The sequence below is a fragment of the Musca domestica genome, unplaced genomic scaffold (genome assembly GCF_030504385.1).
Source record: "Musca domestica strain aabys unplaced genomic scaffold, Musca_domestica.polishedcontigs.V.1.1 62, whole genome shotgun sequence".
NCBI lineage: Eukaryota > Metazoa > Arthropoda > Insecta > Diptera > Muscidae > Musca > Musca domestica.
In genome coordinates, this window is record NW_026712369.1 from 2,003,804 (window position 1) to 2,017,975 (window position 14,172).

Genomic DNA, 14,172 nt, shown 5'->3' on the forward strand with positions numbered 1-14,172 from the left:
ATATTCTTTAAAAAATCCACGTTTATAGTTGAGAAGGTCCTTAGAAAAAATATTCTTTAAAAAATCCACGTTTATAATTGGGAAGGTCCTTAGAAAAATATTCTTTAAAAAATCCACGTTTATAGTTGGGAAGGTCCTTGGAAAATTTTTCTTTAAAAAATCCACGTTTATAGTTGGAAAGGTCCTTGGAAAAATTTTCTTTAAAAAATCCACGTTTATAGTTGGGAAGGTCCTTGGAAAACTATTCTTTAAAAAATCCACGTTTATAGTTGGGAAGGTCCTTGGAAAAATTTCCCTTAAAAAATCCACGTTTATAGTTGGAAAGGTCCTTGGAAAAATTTTCTTTAAAAAATCTACGTTTATAGTTGGGAAGGTCCTTGGAAAAATATTCTTTAAAAAATCCACGATTATAGTTGGGAAGGTCCTTGAAAAAATATTCTTTAAAAAATCCACGTTTATAGTTGAGAAGGTCCTTAGAAAAAATATTCTTTAAAAAATCCACGTTTATAATTGGGAAGGTCCTTAGAAAAATATTCTTTAAAAAATCCACTTTTATAGTTGGGAAGGTCCTTGGAAAAATTTTCTTTAAAAAATCCACGTTTCTTCAACTGATGGTCGTTGGAAAAATATTCTTTAAAAAATCGACGTCTCTTCAACTGATGGTCATTGAAAAAATATTCTTTAAAAAATCCACGTTTCTTCAACTGATGGTCGTTGGAAAAATATTCTTTAAAAAATCGACGTCTCTTCAACTGATGGTCATTGAAAAAATATTCTTTAAAAAATCCACGTTTCTTCAACTGATGGTCGTTGGAAAAATATTCTTTAAAAAATCGACGTCTCTTCAACTGATGGTCATTGAAAAAATATTCTTTAAAAAATCCACATTTCTTCAACTGATGGTCGTTGAAAAAATTTTCTTTAAAAAATCCACATTTCTTGGTCTGATGGTCGTTGAAAAAATATTCTTTAAAAAATCCACGTTTCTTCAACTGATGGTCGTTGGAAAAATATTCTTTAAAAAATCCACATTTCTTGGTCTGATGGTCGTTGAAAAAATATTCTTTAAAAAATCCACGTTTCTTCAACTGATGGTCGTTGAAAAAATATTCTTTAAAAAATCCACATTTCTTGGTCTGATGGTCGTTGAAAAAATATTCTTTAAAAAATCCACATTTCTTGGTCTGATGGTCGTTGAAAAAATATTCTTTAAAAAATTCACATTTCTTGGTCTGATGGTCGTTGAAAAAATATTCTTTAAAAAATTCACGTTTCTTCATCTGACGGTCGTTGAAAAAATATTCTTTAAAAAATCACATTTCTTCATCTGATGGTCGTTGAAAAAATATTCTTTAAAAAATCCACGTTTATTCAACTGATGGTCGTTGAAAAAATATTCTTTAAAAAATCCACGTTTCTTCAACTGATGGTCGTTGAAAAAATATTCTTTTAAAAATCCACGTTTCTTCAACTGATGGTCGTTGAAAAAATATTCTTTAAAAAATCCACGTTTCTTCAACTGATGGTCGTTGAAAAAATATTCTTTAAAAAATCCACGTTTCTTCAACTGATGGTCGTTGAAAAAATATTCTTTAAAAAATCCACGTTTCATAGACTGAAGGTCCTCGAAAAAATATTCTTTAAAAAATCCACGTTTCATAGACTGAAGGTCCTCGAAAAAATATTCTTTTAAAAATACACGTTTATAGTCGGGAAGGTCCTTGGAAAAATATTCTTTAAAAAATCCACGTTTATAGTTGGGAAGGTCCTTGGAAAAATATTCTTTATAGTTGGGAAGGTCCTTGGAAAAATATTCTTTAAAAAATCCACGTTTATAGTTGGGAAGGTCCTTGGAAACATATTTTTAAAAAATCCACGTTTATAGTTGGGAAGGTCCTTAGAAAAAATTCTTTAAAAAATCGACGTCTCTTCAACTGATGGTCATTGAAATATATTCTTTAAAAAATCCACGTTTCTTCAACTGATGGTCGTTGGAGAAATATTCTTTAAAAAATCCACGTCTCTTCAACTGATGGTCATTGAAAAAATATTCTTTAAAAAATCCACGTTTCTTCAACTGATGGTCGTTGAAAAAATATTCTTTAAAAAATCCACGTTTCTTCAACTGATGGTCATTGAAAAAATATTCTTTAAAAAATCCACGTTTCTTCAACTGATGGTCGTTGAAAAAATATTCTTTAAAAAATCCACGTTTCTTCAACTGATGGTCATTGAAAAAATATTCTTTAAAAAATCCACATTTCTTCAACTGATGGTCGTTGAAAAAATTTTCTTTAAAAAATCCACATTTCTTGGTCTGATGGTCGTTGAAAAAATATTCTTTAAAAAATCCACGTTTCTTCAACTGATGATCGTTGAAAAAATAGTCTTTAAAAAATCCACGTTTCTTCAACTGATGGTCGTTGAAAAAATATTCTTTAAAAAATCCACGTTTATTCAACTGATGGTCGTTGAAAAAATATTCTTTAAAAATCCACGTTTCTTCAACTGATGGTCGTTGAAAAAATATTCTTTAAAAAATCCACGTTTCATAGACTGAAGGTCCTCGAAAAAATATTCTTTAAAAAATCCACGTTTATAGTTGGGAAGGTCGTTGAAAAAATATATTTTTTTAAAAAATCCACGTTTCTTCAACTGATGGTCGTTGAAAAAATATTCTGTAAAAAATCCACGTTTCTTCAACTGATGGTCGTTGAAAAAATATTCTTTAAAAAATCCACGTTTCTTCAACTGATGGTCGTTGAAAAAATATTCTTTAAAAAATCCACGTTTCTTCAACTGATGGTCGTTGAAAAAATATTCTTTAAAAAATCCACGTTTATAGTTGGGAAGGTCCTTGGAAAAATTTCCCTTAAAAAATCCACGTTTATAGTTGAAAAGGTCCTTGGAAAAATTTTCTTTAAAAAATCTACGTTTATAGTTGGGAAGGTCCTTGGAAAAATATTCTTTAAAAAATCCACGTTTCATAGACTGAAGGTCCTCGAAAAAATATTCTTTTAAAAATACACGTTTATAGTTGGGAAGGTCGTTGAAAAAATATATTTTTTTAAAAAATCCACGTTTCTTCAACTGATGGTCGTTGAAAAAATATTCTTTAAAAAATCCACGTTTCTTCAACTGATGGTCGTTGAAAAAATATTCTTTAAAAAATCCACGTTTAATCAACTGATGGTCCTTGAAAGAATATTCTTTAAAAAATCCACGTCTCTTCAACTGATGGTCGTTGAAAAAATATTCTTTAAAAAATCCACATTTCTTGGTCTGATGGTCGTTGAAAAAATATTCTTTAAAAAATTCACATTTCTTGGTCTGATGGTCGTTGAAAAAATATTCTTTAAAAAATCCACGTTTCTTCATCTGATGGTCGTTGAAAAAATATTCTTTAAAAAATCCACGTCTCTTCAACTGATGGTCGTTGAAAAAATATTCTTTAAAAAATCCACGTTTCTTCAATTGATGGTCGTTGAAAAAATATTATTTAAAAAATCCACGTTTCTTCAACTGATGGTCGTTGAAAAAATATTCTTTAAAAAATCCACGTTTCTTCAACTGATGGTCGTTGAAAAAATATTCTTTAAAAAATCCACGTTTCTTCAACTGATGGTCGTTGAAAAAATATTCTTTAAAAAATCCACGTTTATAGTTGGGAAGGTCCTTGGAAAAATTTTCTTTAAAAAATCTACGTTTATAGTTGGGAAGGTCCTTGGAAAAATATTCTTTAAAAAATCCACGTTTCATAGACTGAAGGTCCTCGAAAAAATATTCTTTTAAAAATACACGTTTATAGTTGGGAAGGTCGTTGAAAAAATATATTTTTTTAAAAAATCCACGTTTCTTCAACTGATGGTCGTTGAAAAAATATATTTTTTTAAAAAATCCACGTTTCTTCAACTGATGGTCGTTGAAAAAATATTCTTTAAAAAATCCACGTTTCTTCAACTGATGGTCGTTGAAAAAATATTCTTTAAAAAATCCACGTTTAATCAATTGATGGTCCTTGAAAGAATATTCTTTAAAAAATCCACGTTTCTTCAACTGATGGTCGTTGAAAAAATATTCTTTAAAAAATCCACGTTTCTTCAACTGATAGTCATTGAAAAAATATTCCTTAAAAAATCCATGTTTATAGTTGGGAAGGTCGTTGGAAAAATATTCTTTAAAAAATCCACGTTTATAGTTGGGAAGGTCCTTGGAAAAATTTCCCTTAAAAAATCCACGTTTATAGTTGGAAAGGTCCTTGGAAAAATTTTCTTTAAAAAATCTACGTTTATAGTTGGGAAGGTCCTTGGAAAAATATTCTTTAAAAAATCCACGTTTATAGTTGGGAAGGTCCTTGAAAAAATATTCTTTAAAAAATCCACGTTTATAGTTGGGAAGGTCCTTGAAAAAATATTCTTTAAAAAATCCACGTTTATAGTTGAGAAGGTCCTTAGAAAAATATTCTTTAAAAAATCCACGTTTATAATTGGGAAGGTCCTTAGAAAAATATTCTTTAAAAAATCCACTTTTGTAGTTGGGAAGGTCCTTGGAAAAATTTTCTTTAAAAAATCCACGTTTCTTCAACTGATGGTCGTTGGAAAAATATTCTTTAAAAAATCGACGTCTCTTCAACTGATGGTCATTGAAAAAATATTCTTTAAAAAATCCACGTTTCTTCAACTGATGGTCGTTGGAAAAATATTCTTTAAAAAATCGACGTCTCTTCAACTGATGGTCATTGAAAAAATATTCTTTAAAAAATCCACGTCTCTTCAACTGATGGTCATTGAAAAAATATTCTTTAAAAAATCCACATTTCTTCAACTGATGGTCGTTGAAAAAATTTTCTTTAAAAAATCCACATTTCTTGGTCTGATGGTCGTTGAAAAAATATTCTTTAAAAAATCCACGTTTCTTCAACTGATGGTCGTTGGAAAAATATTCTTTAAAAAATCCACATTTCTTGGTCTGATGGTCGTTGAAAAAATATTCTTTAAAAAATCCACGTTTCTTCAACTGATGGTCGTTGAAAAAATATTCTTTAAAAAATCCACATTTCTTGGTCTGATGGTCGTTGAAAAAATATTCTTTAAAAAATCCACATTTCTTGGTCTGATGGTCGTTGAAAAAATATTCTTTAAAAAATTCACATTTCTTGGTCTGATGGTCGTTGAAAAAATATTCTTTAAAAAATTCACGTTTCTTCATCTGACGGTCGTTGAAAAAATATTCTTTAAAAAATCACATTTCTTCATCTGATGGTCGTTGAAAAAATATTCTTTAAAAAATCCACGTTTATTCAACTGATGGTCGTTGAAAAAATATTCTTTAAAAAATCCACGTTTCTTCAACTGATGGTCGTTGAAAAAATATTCTTTTAAAAATCCACGTTTCTTCAACTGATGGTCGTTGAAAAAATATTCTTTAAAAAATCCACGTTTCTTCAACTGATGGTCGTTGAAAAAATATTCTTTAAAAAATCCACGTTTCATAGACTGAAGGTCCTCGAAAAAATATTCTTTAAAAAATCCACGTTTCATAGACTGAAGGTCCTCGAAAAAATATTCTTTTAAAAATACACGTTTATAGTCGGGAAGGTCCTTGGAAAAATATTCTTTAAAAAATCCACGTTTATAGTTGGGAAGGTCCTTGGAAAAATATTCTTTATAGTTGGGAAGGTCCTTGGAAAAATATTCTTTAAAAAATCCACGTTTATAGTTGGGAAGGTCCTTGGAAACATATTTTTAAAAAATCCACGTTTATAGTTGGGAAGGTCCTTAGAAAAAATTCTTTAAAAAATCGACGTCTCTTCAACTGATGGTCATTGAAAATATATTCTTTAAAAAATCCACGTTTCTTCAACTGATGGTCGTTGGAGAAATATTCTTTAAAAAATCCACGTCTCTTCAACTGATGGTCATTGAAAAAATATTCTTTAAAAAATCCACGTTTCTTCAACTGATGGTCGTTGAAAAAATATTCTTTAAAAAATCCACATTTCTTCAACTGATGGTCGTTGAAAAAATTTTCTTTAAAAAATCCACATTTCTTGGTCTGATGGTCGTTGAAAAAATATTCTTTAAAAAATCCACGTTTCTTCAACTGATGATCGTTGAAAAAATAGTCTTTAAAAAATCCACGTTTCTTCAACTGATGGTCGTTGAAAAAATATTCTTTAAAAAAATCGACGGTCCTCGAAAAAATATTCTTTAAAAAATACACGTTTATAGTTGGGAAGGTCGTTGAAAAAATATTCTTTAAAAAATACACGTTTATAGTTGGGAAGGTCGTTGAAAAAATATTCTTTAAAAAATCCACGTTTCTTCAACTGATGGTCGTTGAAAAAATATTCTTTAAAAAATCCACATTTCTTGGTCTGATGGTCGTTGAAAAAATATTCTTTAAAAAATCCACGTTTATTCAACTGATGGTCGTTGAAAAAATATTCTTTAAAAAATCCACGTTTCTTCAACTGATGGTCGTTGAAAAATATTCTTTAAAAAATCCACGTTTCTTCAACTGATGGTCGTTGAAAAAATATTCTTTAAAAAATCCACGTTTCATAGACTGAAGGTCCTCGAAAAAATATTCTTTAAAAAATCCACGTTTCTTCAACTGATGGTCGTTGAAAAAAATATTATTTAAAAAATCCACGTTTCATAGACTGAAGGTCCTCGAAAAAATATTCTTTAAAAAACCACATTTCTTCATCTGATGGTCGTTGAAAAAATATTCTTTAAAAAATCCACATTTCTTGGTCTGATGGTCGTTGAAAAAATATTCTTTAAAAAATCCACATTTCTTGGTCTGATGGTCGTTGAAAAAATATTCTTTAAAAAATTCACGTTTCTTCATCTGACGGTCGTTGAAAAAATATTCTTTAAAAAACCACATTTCTTCATCTGATGGTCGTTGAAAAAATATTCTTTAAAAAATCCACGTTTATTCAACTGATGGTCGTTGAAAAAATATTCTTTAAAAAATCCACGTTTCTTCAACTGATGGTCGTTGAAAAAATATTCTTTAAAAAATCCACGTTTCTTCAACTGATGGTCGTTGAAAAAATATTCTTTAAAAAATCCACGTTTATTCAACTGATGGTCGTTGAAAAAATATTCTTTAAAAAATCCACGTTTCTTCAACTGATGGTCGTTGAAAAAATATTCTTTAAAAAATCCACGTTTCTTCAACTGATGGTCGTTGAAAAAATATTCTTTAAAAAATCCACGTTTCTTCAACTGATGGTCGTTGAAAAAATATTCTTTAAAAAATCCACATTTCTTGGTCTGATGGTCGTTGAAAAAATATTCTTTAAAAAATTCACGTTTCTTCATCTGACGGTCGTTGAAAAAATATTCTTTAAAAAACCACATTTCTTCATCTGATGGTCGTTGAAAAAATATTCTTTAAAAAATCCACGTTTATTCAACTGATGGTCGTTGAAAAAATATTCTTTAAAAAATCCACGTTTCTTCAACTGATGGTCGTTGAAAAAATATTCTTTAAAAAATCCACGTTTCTTCAACTGATGGTCGTTGAAAAATATTCTTTAAAAAATCCACGTTTCATAGACTGAAGGTCCTCGAAAAAATATTCTTTAAAAAACCACATTTCTTCATCTGATGGTCGTTGAAAAAATATTCTTTAAAAAATCCACGTTTATTCAACTGATGGTCGTTGAAAAAATATTCTTTAAAAAATCCACGTTTATTCAACTGATGGTCGTTGAAAAAATATTCTTTAAAAAATCCACGTTTCTTCAACTGATGGTCGTTGAAAAAATATTCTTTAAAAAATCCACGTTTCTTCAACTGATGGTCGTTGAAAAAATATTCTTTAAAAAATCCACGTTTCATAGACTGAAGGTCCTCGAAAAAATATTCTTTAAAAAATCCACGTTTCTTCAATTGATGGTCGTTGAAAAAATATTATTTAAAAAATCCACGTTTCTTCAACTGATGGTCGTTGAAAAAATATTCTTTAAAAAATCCACGTTTCTTCAACTGATGGTCGTTGAAAAAATATTCTTTAAAAAATCCACGTTTCTTCAACTGATGGTCGTTGAAAAAATATTCTTTAAAAAATCCACGTTTATAGTTGGGAAGGTCCTTGGAAAAATTTTCTTTAAAAAATCTACGTTTATAGTTGGGAAGGTCCTTGGAAAAATATTCTTTAAAAAATCCACGTTTCATAGACTGAAGGTCCTCGAAAAAATATTCTTTTAAAAATACACGTTTATAGTTGGGAAGGTCGTTGAAAAAATATATTTTTTTTAAAAAATCCACGTTTCTTCAACTGATGGTCGTTGAAAAAATATATTTTTTTAAAAAATCCACGTTTCTTCAACTGATGGTCGTTGAAAAAATATTCTTTAAAAAATCCACGTTTCTTCAACTGATGGTCGTTGAAAAAATATTCTTTAAAAAATCCACGTTTAATCAATTGATGGTCCTTGAAAGAATATTCTTTAAAAAATCCACGTTTCTTCAACTGATGGTCGTTGAAAAAATATTCTTTAAAAAATCCACGTTTCTTCAATTGATGGTCGTTGAAAAAATATTATTTAAAAAATCCACGTTTCTTCAACTGATGGTCGTTGAAAAAATATTCTTTAAAAAATCCACGTTTCTTCAACTGATGGTCGTTGAAAAAATATTCTTTAAAAAATCCACGTCTCTTCAACTGATGGTCGTTGAAAAAATATTCTTTAAAAAATCCACGTTTCTTCAATTGATGGTCGTTGAAAAAATATTATTTAAAAAATCCACGTTTCTTCAACTGATGGTCGTTGAAAAAATATTCTTTAAAAAATCCACGTTTCTTCAACTGATGGTCGTTGAAAAAATATTCTTTAAAAAATCCACGTTTCTTCAACTGATGGTCGTTGAAAAAATATTCTTTAAAAAATCCACGTTTCATAGACTGAAGGTCCTCGAAAAAATATTCTTTAAAAAATCCACGTTTATAGTTGGGAAGGTCGTTGAAAAAATATATTTTTTTAAAAAATCCACGTTTCTTCAACTGATGGTCGTTGAAAAAATATTCTGTAAAAAATCCACGTTTCTTCAACTGATGGTCGTTGAAAAAATATTCTTTAAAAAATCCACGTTTCTTCAACTGATGGTCGTTGAAAAAATATTCTTTAAAAAATCCACGTTTCTTCAACTGATGGTCGTTGAAAAAATATTCTTTAAAAATCCACGTTTATAGTTGGGAAGGTCCTTGGAAAAATTTCCCTTAAAAAATCCACGTTTATAGTTGAAAAGGTCCTTGGAAAAATTTTCTTTAAAAAATCTACGTTTATAGTTGGGAAGGTCCTTGGAAAAATATTCTTTAAAAAATCCACGTTTCATAGACTGAAGGTCCTCGAAAAAATATTCTTTTAAAAATACACGTTTATAGTTGGGAAGGTCGTTGAAAAAATATATTTTTTTAAAAAATCCACGTTTCTTCAACTGATGGTCGTTGAAAAAATATTCTTTAAAAAATCCACGTTTCTTCAACTGATGGTCGTTGAAAAAATATTCTTTAAAAAATCCACGTTTAATCAACTGATGGTCCTTGAAAGAATATTCTTTAAAAAATCCACGTCTCTTCAACTGATGGTCGTTGAAAAAATATTCTTTAAAAAATCCACATTTCTTGGTCTGATGGTCGTTGAAAAAATATTCTTTAAAAAATTCACATTTCTTGGTCTGATGGTCGTTGAAAAAATATTCTTTAAAAAATCCACGTTTCTTCATCTGATGGTCGTTGAAAAAATATTCTTTAAAAAATCCACGTCTCTTCAACTGATGGTCGTTGAAAAAATATTCTTTAAAAAATCCACGTTTCTTCAATTGATGGTCGTTGAAAAAATATTATTTAAAAAATCCACGTTTCTTCAACTGATGGTCGTTGAAAAAATATTCTTTAAAAAATCCACGTTTCTTCAACTGATGGTCGTTGAAAAAATATTCTTTAAAAAATCCACGTTTCTTCAACTGATGGTCGTTGAAAAAATATTCTTTAAAAAATCCACGTTTATAGTTGGGAAGGTCCTTGGAAAAATTTTCTTTAAAAAATCTACGTTTATAGTTGGGAAGGTCCTTGGAAAAATATTCTTTAAAAAATCCACGTTTCATAGACTGAAGGTCCTCGAAAAAATATTCTTTTAAAAATACACGTTTATAGTTGGGAAGGTCGTTGAAAAAATATATTTTTTTAAAAAATCCACGTTTCTTCAACTGATGGTCGTTGAAAAAATATATTTTTTTAAAAAATCCACGTTTCTTCAACTGATGGTCGTTGAAAAAATATTCTTTAAAAAATCCACGTTTCTTCAACTGATGGTCGTTGAAAAAATATTCTTTAAAAAATCCACGTTTAATCAATTGATGGTCCTTGAAAGAATATTCTTTAAAAAATCCACGTTTCTTCAACTGATGGTCGTTGAAAAAATATTCTTTAAAAAATCCACGTTTCTTCAACTGATAGTCATTGAAAAAATATTCCTTAAAAAATCCATGTTTATAGTTGGGAAGGTCGTTGGAATAATATTCTTTAAAAAATCCACGTTTATAGTTGGGAAGGTCCTTGGAAAAATTTCCCTTAAAAAATCTACGTTTATAGTTGGGAAGGTCCTTGGAAAAATATTCTTTAAAAAATCCACGTTTCATAGACTGAAGGTCCTCGAAAAAATATTCTTTAAAAAACCACATTTCTTCATCTGATGGTCGTTGAAAAAATATTCTTTAAAAAATCCACGTTTATTCAACTGATGGTCGTTGAAAAAATATTCTTTAAAAAATCCACGTTTCTTCAACTGATGGTCGTTGAAAAAATATTCTTTAAAAAATCCACGTTTCTTCAACTGATGGTCGTTGAAAAAATATTCTTTAAAAAATCCACGTTTCATAGACTGAAGGTCCTCGAAAAAATATTCTTTAAAAAATCCACGTTTCTTCAATTGATGGTCGTTGAAAAAATATTATTTAAAAAATCCACGTTTCTTCAACTGATGGTCGTTGAAAAAATATTCTTTAAAAAATCCACGTTTCTTCAACTGATGGTCGTTGAAAAAATATTCTTTAAAAAATCCACGTTTCTTCAACTGATGGTCGTTGAAAAAATATTCTTTAAAAAATCCACGTTTATAGTTGGGAAGGTCCTTGGAAAAATTTTCTTTAAAAAATCTACGTTTATAGTTGGGAAGGTCCTTGGAAAAATATTCTTTAAAAAATCCACGTTTCATAGACTGAAGGTCCTCGAAAAAATATTCTTTTAAAAATACACGTTTATAGTTGGGAAGGTCGTTGAAAAAATATATTTTTTTAAAAAATCCACGTTTCTTCAACTGATGGTCGTTGAAAAAATATATTTTTTTAAAAAATCCACGTTTCTTCAACTGATGGTCGTTGAAAAAATATTCTTTAAAAAATCCACGTTTCTTCAACTGATGGTCGTTGAAAAAATATTCTTTAAAAAATCCACGTTTAATCAATTGATGGTCCTTGAAAGAATATTCTTTAAAAAATCCACGTTTCTTCAACTGATGGTCGTTGAAAAAATATTCTTTAAAAAATCCACGTTTCTTCAATTGATGGTCGTTGAAAAAATATTATTTAAAAAATCCACGTTTCTTCAACTGATGGTCGTTGAAAAAATATTCTTTAAAAAATCCACGTTTCTTCAACTGATGGTCGTTGAAAAAATATTCTTTAAAAAATCCACGTCTCTTCAACTGATGGTCGTTGAAAAAATATTCTTTAAAAAATCCACGTTTCTTCAATTGATGGTCGTTGAAAAAATATTATTTAAAAAATCCACGTTTCTTCAACTGATGGTCGTTGAAAAAATATTCTTTAAAAAATCCACGTTTCTTCAACTGATGGTCGTTGAAAAAATATTCTTTAAAAAATCCACGTTTCTTCAACTGATGGTCGTTGAAAAAATATTCTTTAAAAAATCCACGTTTCATAGACTGAAGGTCCTCGAAAAAATATTCTTTAAAAAATCCACGTTTATAGTTGGGAAGGTCGTTGAAAAAATATATTTTTTTAAAAAATCCACGTTTCTTCAACTGATGGTCGTTGAAAAAATATTCTGTAAAAAATCCACGTTTCTTCAACTGATGGTCGTTGAAAAAATATTCTTTAAAAAATCCACGTTTCTTCAACTGATGGTCGTTGAAAAAATATTCTTTAAAAAATCCACGTTTCTTCAACTGATGGTCGTTGAAAAAATATTCTTTAAAAAATCCACGTTTATAGTTGGGAAGGTCCTTGGAAAAATTTCCCTTAAAAAATCCACGTTTATAGTTGAAAAGGTCCTTGGAAAAATTTTCTTTAAAAAATCTACGTTTATAGTTGGGAAGGTCCTTGGAAAAATATTCTTTAAAAAATCCACGTTTCATAGACTGAAGGTCCTCGAAAAAATATTCTTTTAAAAATACACGTTTATAGTTGGGAAGGTCGTTGAAAAAATATATTTTTTTAAAAAATCCACGTTTCTTCAACTGATGGTCGTTGAAAAAATATTCTTTAAAAAATCCACGTTTCTTCAACTGATGGTCGTTGAAAAAATATTCTTTAAAAAATCCACGTTTAATCAACTGATGGTCCTTGAAAGAATATTCTTTAAAAAATCCACGTCTCTTCAACTGATGGTCGTTGAAAAAATATTCTTTAAAAAATCCACATTTCTTGGTCTGATGGTCGTTGAAAAAATATTCTTTAAAAAATTCACATTTCTTGGTCTGATGGTCGTTGAAAAAATATTCTTTAAAAAATCCACGTTTCTTCATCTGATGGTCGTTGAAAAAATATTCTTTAAAAAATCCACGTCTCTTCAACTGATGGTCGTTGAAAAAATATTCTTTAAAAAATCCACGTTTCTTCAATTGATGGTCGTTGAAAAAATATTATTTAAAAAATCCACGTTTCTTCAACTGATGGTCGTTGAAAAAATATTCTTTAAAAAATCCACGTTTCTTCAACTGATGGTCGTTGAAAAAATATTCTTTAAAAAATCCACGTTTCTTCAACTGATGGTCGTTGAAAAAATATTCTTTAAAAAATCCACGTTTATAGTTGGGAAGGTCCTTGGAAAAATTTTCTTTAAAAAATCTACGTTTATAGTTGGGAAGGTCCTTGGAAAAATATTCTTTAAAAAATCCACGTTTCATAGACTGAAGGTCCTCGAAAAAATATTCTTTTAAAAATACACGTTTATAGTTGGGAAGGTCGTTGAAAAAATATATTTTTTTAAAAAATCCACGTTTCTTCAACTGATGGTCGTTGAAAAAATATATTTTTTTAAAAAATCCACGTTTCTTCAACTGATGGTCGTTGAAAAAATATATTTTTTTAAAAAATCCACGTTTCTTCAACTGATGGTCGTTGAAAAAATATTCTTTAAAAAATCCACGTTTCTTCAACTGATGGTCGTTGAAAAAATATTCTTTAAAAAATCCACGTTTAATCAATTGATGGTCCTTGAAAGAATATTCTTTAAAAAATCCACGTTTCTTCAACTGATGGTCGTTGAAAAAATATTCTTTAAAAAATCCACGTTTCTTCAACTGATAGTCATTGAAAAAATATTCCTTAAAAAATCCATGTTTATAGTTGGGAAGGTCGTTGGAATAATATTCTTTAAAAAATCCACGTTTATAGTTGGGAAGGTCCTTGGAAAAATTTCCCTTAAAAAATCCACGTTTATAGTTGGAAAGGTCCTTGGAAAAATTTTCTTTAAAAAATCTACGTTTATAGTTGGGAAGGTCCTTGGAAAAATATTCTTTAAAAAATCCACGTTTATAGTTGGGAAGGTCCTTGAAAAAATATTCTTTAAAAAATCCACGTTTATAGTTGAGAAGGTCCTTAGAAAAAATATTCTTTAAAAAATCCACGTTTATAATTGGGAAGGTCCTTAGAAAAATATTCTTTAAAAAATCCACTTTTGTAGTTGGGAAGGTCCTTGGAAAAATTTTCTTTAAAAAATCCACGTTTCTTCAACTGATGGTCGTTGGAAAAATATTCTTTAAAAAATCGACGTCTCTTCAACTGATGGTCATTGAAAAAATATTCTTTAAAAAATCCACGTTTCTTCAACTGATGGTCGTTGGAAAAATATTCTTTAAAAAATCGACGTCTCTTCAACTGATGGTCATTGAAAAAATATTCTTTAAAAAAT